At 36.7% G+C, this 8,363-nt stretch overlaps 1 protein-coding gene across 1 annotated transcript in view; it reads right to left on the minus strand.

The window, feature by feature from the left end:
* Positions 1-4,860, minus strand: part of LOC149068347 (uncharacterized) — a 64,304-nt gene extending 59,444 nt beyond the window's left edge. Inside the window, exon 1 of the mRNA XM_089251928.1 lies at positions 4,588-4,860. The gene's annotated coding sequence lies outside the window, so the exon portion shown is untranslated. The remainder of the gene's footprint in view (positions 1-4,587) is intronic.
* Positions 4,861-8,363: the final 3,503 nt, after the last annotated feature.

Raw genomic sequence — 8,363 nt, forward strand, 5'->3', positions numbered from 1 at the left:
TAAATTCATTTATTCTCATCTGAAAATTTCTACACTGCTCAAAAAAATTAGGGGAGCAAGCAAAAAAGTGAAGAAAACCGTGCGAGACAGCCACGTATTGGCGTACAATGGATAGTACACACGTATCAATGCACAATACAGAAAAAAGACGTAAAAATATTCGGAATTAAGCTTTAATTCTTTGAAAATATGGAAAAAACATGAAAAGATGATTTAGGGCAACAATTTGGTTACATGTAAACGATAAAAAAAAAGTACTGTTTAGACATGATGCATGAGTTTTAATAGGGCGTGTGGTCTAAACCCAAAGCTTTGTTTTGCACGTTTAGATACAGGTTCAATTAGAAAACAGTTACATTATAAATGCTAATAAATTTACCATATCATAGTCAAACTTGATTGTTCTTACCTTCGTGCTAACAATAAGTTACAGGAGTTTCTTACGGATCATATGCAATCAGCACTACCTAATTAAAGGACATTTTAGTCCTACAATTAAGTATATCTAACAATCAAAATAGATTGTTAGATATATTCTCATGTTACGCATAATAAGGGTATCATTTTAAGTGGCGTATGATTATTTTAGAAAATTTAATAACAGAAATCAACATTACACATATAACGTAAAAGAACTTTTCAAACACCTATTTGTTATGAAAAGAGTACAGCAGATGCTTTATATCAATACACACATATAAGCTGTTGGAAATTTTGGAAGGTCGAGAATCATCTCAAATTGAAGAATATCAAATAGTTCCATAGTTTTTCCTTCAGCTTTTATGTTATAAAATATACAATTTAAATAGAGCATAAGAAAAAAACCCCTATATATATATATTGTCCAAAACAATTCCATAGAGAGTAGAAAATTATTTTACAATCATATCAAGTATTTATTCTTTGAATAACAGTCATTTTGAACAATACATGCAGTTAACGTGTGTATTCCCAATGGGAATTTTTATATTAAAAAGCAGTATTTGAGGTTTTTGACGTCAGGGCCGTCTTAAAAGCATCATGGGCCCCCGGGCCAAGTGATCTTTCTGAGGCCCTACCAGGCAAATTCTCATAAATATCAACCGGATTTCATTTTTGTGAGGCCCCTTTTCTCTTCAGGCCCCCGGGCCATGCCTTAAGATGGCACTGTTTGACGTGACAGTTTAAACCAGTGATTCCCAACGTGGACGTTAACGCCCCCTTGCCCCTTAATGGGGGCAATGGGACAAAGGTTGGGAAACTATGGTTTAAACAACAGTTCCCAACTTTTTTTTGTCCCATCGCTCCCTTCTTCAGAAATTTTTTTTCTCCCATCACCCTTCAACACAATCTAACCCATGGGATCCTATGCTATACCCGTAGCTTCTACCACTCCCTGGAACATTCCATCACTATCAGGGGGCATTAACACCCACATTGGCAATCACTGGTTTAAACCGAATCGTTTGTATATCAAATCAAACTTCTCTATAGAAAATAATGACAACTCTGCTAATTTGTTCTAGAATTATTAATTCCCATTAACATGACCAAGGTATAAAAAAAATCTGGAGTTCTATGGAAGAAATACATACACCATTCTTTTGCTTGCCAAGTATTTGCACCAATTTGAGATAAGAATGCAACTGAGCATTTTTGCTGCGAGTAGATAAAAACATGTTTTTCACATCAAATCTTCTTTTCTCCTTATTTTCTATGCAAGTCTTTGCTTGAGGGGGGTTGCACATTCATTAGAATAATTTCGTAGAGAGAGGATTTAAAACTGACTAGTGTGTTATCAAATTATAATTAAAAGTAGTACAATATGTGAAGACGTGAAGTTATTGAAAATATTGGGAGGGCTCACAAACATTGTGGGTTCAAATCCAATATATTTATATGTCTTATCGAGATGGTGGCAAATATTGAGTGAGCTTGGACTCGGATACAAGTTTATGCCTATGATAATCGGCATTATACAGTTTGCTAGCAGTTTATTAGACATTATATATATAATTATCTGTTAATTACATTATATACAGTTCTTCAACAAGATGAATACACTTGAGGATCAATCGCTCATTTAGCATTTTTTTGTTTGACGTTTCATTCAAACGCAACATTCATACATGATGCTAGGATCTGTTAGATAGGCCTATTGAAAGAATTATATATTTATGTATTTTTGCTCAAATGAAGTATACATTATATTTATGTTTATAATTTGTGTAATTATCAAGTTAGAGATAATATTTGTTTGAGTTTGAAGAGATAATCGGTACATATACATTTTTAGAAAGTGCCATCAGTATATGTAAATTAGCAATTATGTGACATCACTCATCATCCTCCAATTAGAGTAAGCCCCAGGGGATTCTGGGAAAATTTCCCTTTTATATAGTAGATCCATATATCAGTAGTTGATTGTGTATTGGAGAGGTAGGTTCAGTGGAATATAGTCTGGCTGCATTTATTAATCTCAATCTGGCTTATCGTGCTAACTTTATTCAAGAAATAAACATGTTATCCACTGATATTACTCTGCTGTAAGACATTGGACTGGAAATGAACTCAAGAGGATCTAAATCCGGCATCTTCAGACCGTTGCTTGTAAGCACCACTGTGCTCTCTGAAGTGCCCAGAGTGCTAAATGTTCATGTCCAATTTCATGCTCGCAAGCACTTGATCAACTTTCAAATTCAACGCACTTTGCGAACTGCATTCAAGGATTGAAATTATTGATTTCATGCATCCGTATGTCAAACTTGCCATAAGGGTGCTCTTCTTTTGAGGTTGGGCACAGATGGTGCTCACCACCAGAAAAAAATTGAAGACTTCTGATCTAAATGCTCAGTTTAAGCAGACGGGGGATTAAATTCAGGGGCATCAAAAGAACGGACCCATGGTGCTTGACTTGAGCTTCATGTAAAAACTTAATTTTTTCAAATAAATTCTGGTGTGCTGAGGCCCGTGCCAAAAAATACTAGGGGTGTTTGTTCACCCATGGCTCCAACGCAACTGTTTTACCACAACACAGTTATACAAACAGTCCATAACGTAAGAAGTTAAAAAAAAAAATTAGTCTTGTTTTAATACAAGAAACAAGTGTATTATAATAATACTTGTTTTCTCAGACAAAAACCGCTACCAACTATAATGACTAATATTCAATCATAGACAACCCCCTTCCCCCCCCCCCCCATTTCTATATACCTCATCGTCTTTGTTATGAAATTGCTAAAACCTGTTAGCGCCAGCATGGAAAAAAAAATAATATAACTAGAATAACTATTTTCCTCTCTTTTCACAAAAGCCCCAGGTTTCCACTTTCGGTGGATTCTTGCATTAGGGAGGGAAAAAAATACTTTTTATTGAAAGAAGGAGCGAGAACAAAAATATTAACGGGGCTAATTAAAGTCAAATCGTGTTCATCATTAATAATACATATTTTCATATCATATAATCCAGTGGTTCCCAACCGCATGTGCTTAGGGCATCAGGAGAAAAGGGGCACCGCAAAAAATGGTAAGTGTATATTTTTTAAATGCAAATTTTCCCCCAGCATCAACCATCCGGTAGAAAAACCTAAAATTTTAAGAGCACTTGAGCATCAAATTCTAATCAAAAGGTTGACCAGGGCCCCACATCATGTCTTTGGGCATTTCTCTTGCCAAAGAAAAAGCAAAAACCAACAAATCGACAACACATTGCCGAAAAAGATTACTATGGTTATTCCAAATTTCTGTAAGCTCAATCATTCATGAACATACAAAGCAATGCACATACGCTTCCCCCTGTGCTTCATTGAATCTTTTACATAGGCGTGCGCAGAATTTTCTCGAAGGGGGTTTCAGATTTTTTTCCCTTCTGAGGAGTTTATTTTTTTTGGGGAAGTGGGGGACCTTCGGCCAGACTTTTAATGGACCCCTTCTGTAGTTAATTCATAGTGAAAAAGCAAAAAATGATGCGAACCGTCCCGGGCCCTGTCAGGCTCCCCCATGTGGGGGCCATGGGGGAATGCCCCCCCCCCCCCCCGTATCTCCACCCATGAAATTGATTATAACACACATATATATATATATATATATATATATATATATATAAAGGTATTTTTTTGCATTAAAAAAAATTAATATTTGATCATCTGGCAGTTGGGCCCTCATGAACATAGGTGGAGATAGACTTGGAAGTCTGAGGGGCAAGGCCATTATTGCTGGGGGGCACGATGATGATGTCAATTCATAAATACACATATACATTAGATCTGCCCACTCCACTTTGACGCCTGGGGGGGGGGGCCCACGCCCCCCCCGTATCTCCACCCATGCGCCTTCCCCCGCATACATTTCCAATCGCACCAATGTGTGTTAGGAGGTGGAGGCAGAGGTGACGACATTTTTCTGACAAGGACGGGAGGGGTGGGGGGGGGGAATGGCCAAAATTTTGTTGACGTAATACTTGAACGGCCCCTAACTCTTACTGAACCCCTACCGGTAAACCAATATTGTACCCAAACAAAATAATCGACCTGTGATGTTTCTCTCTCTGGCTTCATAAAATGGCTTACACAGTTGTTATTGTGATCTAAAAAAACAAAATAGCGCTTACCGCTAACGTCTCGTGTTGCAGTCGGTCTTAACTGGCAACAAATCTGTTCAGTGGAGGCGCGAATTCCTCACAGATGAGTCCAAATAAATCTACTGGTGGCTGGAAAACAATTAAAAACAATCACGACAAACTACAGACGACCGATGCCGAGAAAGCCGATCAAGGTTTACAGGATATATACATACACAGCCGATAACGATCAATATCAAACAAGGACTTTCACACAGAAGGCTGCTTACTGCAGAGGAATCGTTCTTTACCAGTAGCAATCATACGTCTCGTATTTTCCGGGACATTTCCTGCATTTTCACAGAATTTTTGCCATCCAAATTTTTTTTTCGGCAGGAATGTCCCATTTTTTTTCCCATGTATTTTCAATGAAGCCTACTAATTTTTGCTTTGAAATCAAGGATTAAAATAATTTTTAGACTCGGAAATAAGATGACCATACGTCCCGTATTTGCCGGGACAGTACCGGCTTTTGTTTTGGCTGTCTCGCCTTTTTTTTTTTTGTTTGCAAAAATGTCCTGCTGGTTTCTTAAGAAGCCAACTTGACTTTCATTCTTCAAATCAACGATTAAAATTATCTTCCCAACTCATGAATTTTAGTCTATCAGATAATCGCCGATAAAAGTGATAAAAGAAATTAAACTTAATCAAATTTTCTTTATCGAGACGATCGGTGATTATGCATAAACCACCAGTGTAACACTTTTAAACAGTAACATATGCATTTTAATGTTAAAATGTGCAGGAACCAATTGCGACCGAAGCTGAACGTCGTAGAAATGTGAAAGTCGTATAAATGAGGTTCCACTGTATATTGGACCTCCCAATTAGCGGACAAGAGTTTTCTTTTTCCCATGGGTGTCCGTTATCGAGAGGATATACTTACTGTATAGGCCTATATCCATGGCCCCCCACAAGGGATGGGCTGACAAGACTCCAGCCCCGGGACAATTTTCACAATTTTTTTGCTTTTTCACGCTATAAATTCATCATAAAGGGGCCCCCGTGAAAGTCTTGTCGGGGGGCTCGCAAAAGATTTCAGCCTAGGGCCCTGCTTCAGGATGTGGGGGGGCATGCCTGTAGCACACAAATTCAAAAATATAATTCGAAATTCAAACATACACACAATACAAGGCGATTCCTTAATTCGATTGGAAGCATTTTACTAGCAAACCGTTGATCTCAGAGTCGTATTTCCAATAAGTAAAAATTACCAGAATAACGTGTAGACCTCAGATAAGTCATTCACATAGTATAGTTGAAATAAAAAAAAGCTTTCTACAAGAAAACAAGAACCCTTTATAAAACTAAACTTTATTCAAAAAAATATGCAATGAAACATATCTAATAAATATAATAGATGTTGCTGAAAAATATCCAATAATAACTTATTAATTCGGGCCTGCTGGAAGGACTTTAGTCCCTTGAGGTCACACAAGTGTTGGATTGTATTCCGCAGTGTGATGCCTTAGTTCCCTTGGTAGCATTTTATTGGCGAATCGTTCCCGGTTAGGAAAAGGTACCGAATAACGTGTGGAACTCAGATACGTGATTCATATTTAGAGGTGTTGTATAGTTATCAAAGTAAAAAAAATTAACTTTTTATACGTACACGTTGTGCCCAAAAACTGAATTAAAATGCTGTTGCCCTGTCCCTTCTCTGAGGCAGGGGGGAAAAAAATCCACGTATTTGCTGAAATATTTGAATTCAAAAATCGAAGAAAAGTTGGAAAAGAACACCATAACCAGCTTGTCCGTTTGTTTATGCTGTTCTTCTTCCAACTTTTTTTCCGATTTCTCAATTGAAATACCTCAGCGAATAATACCTAATCTCCAGTGGCGTAGCCAGGTTTTGGGCCGTGGGGGAGCGAAATTGTGTAAGGCGCCATTTTTTTGTTCGTACTTAAGGCGCAAACTTTAAATTTCCCAATTTAAGAAAAATCAAATTTATTTTGTTTTCAGTGGATGTTATTTTTCAAATTAAATTAATTACCTTTCAGTTGATTAATGTATTTAAATTTTTTAATTAATTAAAAAAAATGTAAATTCTATTTCATGTTTTGTGTACTTATACAAATGCAAACACCAAAAATTACAGGGAAGTCACCCTAAAATTTAGTTTGAAAAGAACAGCTTCATGCTTCCATTCAATCGCTTTTATCATGTTACACTCTTATCGTAAGCACGTGTATCACATGTACACTTCTTCTACTCAATCGTGCATGCACTTCCAAGACATTTCTCTTATGGAATTTCTAACTAATTAATGCATGCCTTGAAGTTTTTTCTTATATTATGCATGACCAATTTTGCCATCTGTGTTCCATATTAGAAGTAAACTTTGCAGATGCCCGAAGTTTCGTGTTCTGCAAATACCACGGTGAAAGCCTGCCTACTTTCTGCAAGAAGGCTTTCCAAACGAAAGATCGGTTAGCATTCGTACCTAGAAATTGAAAAAAAAAGAAAGAGTAGCTTCAGTCAACCATCCACTGTGCCACTAGTGGGGTTTAAACCGGGATGAATCCATCACGATGCCCACACTACTAGATTACAAACAAGGTGACCTGAATCCAAAAAAGGTTTAGGAACCACTGCTTCAAACGAATTAGTGTGCGCCAGAAATTTTCGTATGTGTCCGTAATCTATTTAAGTATCTCTTTGAGGCGTGTTTGTAATGCCACTGCTCATCTTCCGAATCGAAGTGAAAGTGGCAGGTGTATGAATCGATTGAAATATTTTTTGTTTTATCATCTCTACCGGCTTCTGAACTGAACTGAATAAAAGATGGATTCGGTGGTTCCTGAGTGGGCCCCAATTACCACTCTTAAAAAGTGCCATGAAACGGCTGTGAAGGAGAGATTTGTTGTGTTTAGAAAATGTATGTAGATTTGTGTGTGTAGAAGAAGAAAGGATAGGGGGAAGGGATCAAAATCAGAAAAAGTGTCAATTAGATGTTCAAAATGTTCCGCAATAAAAATGAAGATCAATATCTCACAAATACCGCACAAGCGAAGAAGGAGTCAGTCCACATCATCAAAGTCTACAAGTCCAACACCAATACGCACAGTTTATATGAAGACATCCATATCCAGTAGAAATCTTGGTGGAATTAGTATATGGGAGAAAAAACTTTTTAACCTTCAGATGTATATCAAGGTTAAAGAAAAAACCCATTTTTTCTAGATGTTTGGAGGAAAAAACACTCACCTCTTAGAGCGCAAAAAGACTATTTAACAATTATGCATAAAAGAAAAAAAATGACAAATTTTACAAGCACTATATACCATTAGTATGGCCTGAGTATATATAAGAAAAATACAGATTCATATTCCCGGTTCACAATTTATATTTACATTATATAGTTACAACAGTCAAAATAAAGAAAAAACATTATACCAAGGAGAACAATAATTTTCACAATATACATAATGTACACAATTTATACTCCATCCATTCTTCTTCTTCTTCTTCTATTTACTACGTCCCATTTTCTACTTATGAGATTTTTTGGCCTAGGGTATTTAAGAATCTGTCTTGCTCTATAAGGTGCAATAGACCTAATATGTTCATATTGAGAATTGTCCATTCTGCTATATTGTGCTTTGGAAATCTTTTTGGTATATGTTAACATATCTGTTATTCCAAGATCTTTTCTTATATCAGCATTTCGAATAAAATAAGGGGCATGCAAAAGTTTCCTCAAGATTTTGTTTTGGCATACCTGAAGAGCCAACATATTTGGTCTGTTATGAAAGGCCCAAGCCTGA

The sequence above is a fragment of the Pholcus phalangioides genome, unplaced genomic scaffold (assembly GCF_987345545.1).
Source record: "Pholcus phalangioides strain wild (caught in Gottingen) unplaced genomic scaffold, Ppha-v1.0 ptg000027l_1, whole genome shotgun sequence".
Taxonomy (NCBI): Eukaryota; Metazoa; Arthropoda; class Arachnida; order Araneae; family Pholcidae; genus Pholcus; species Pholcus phalangioides.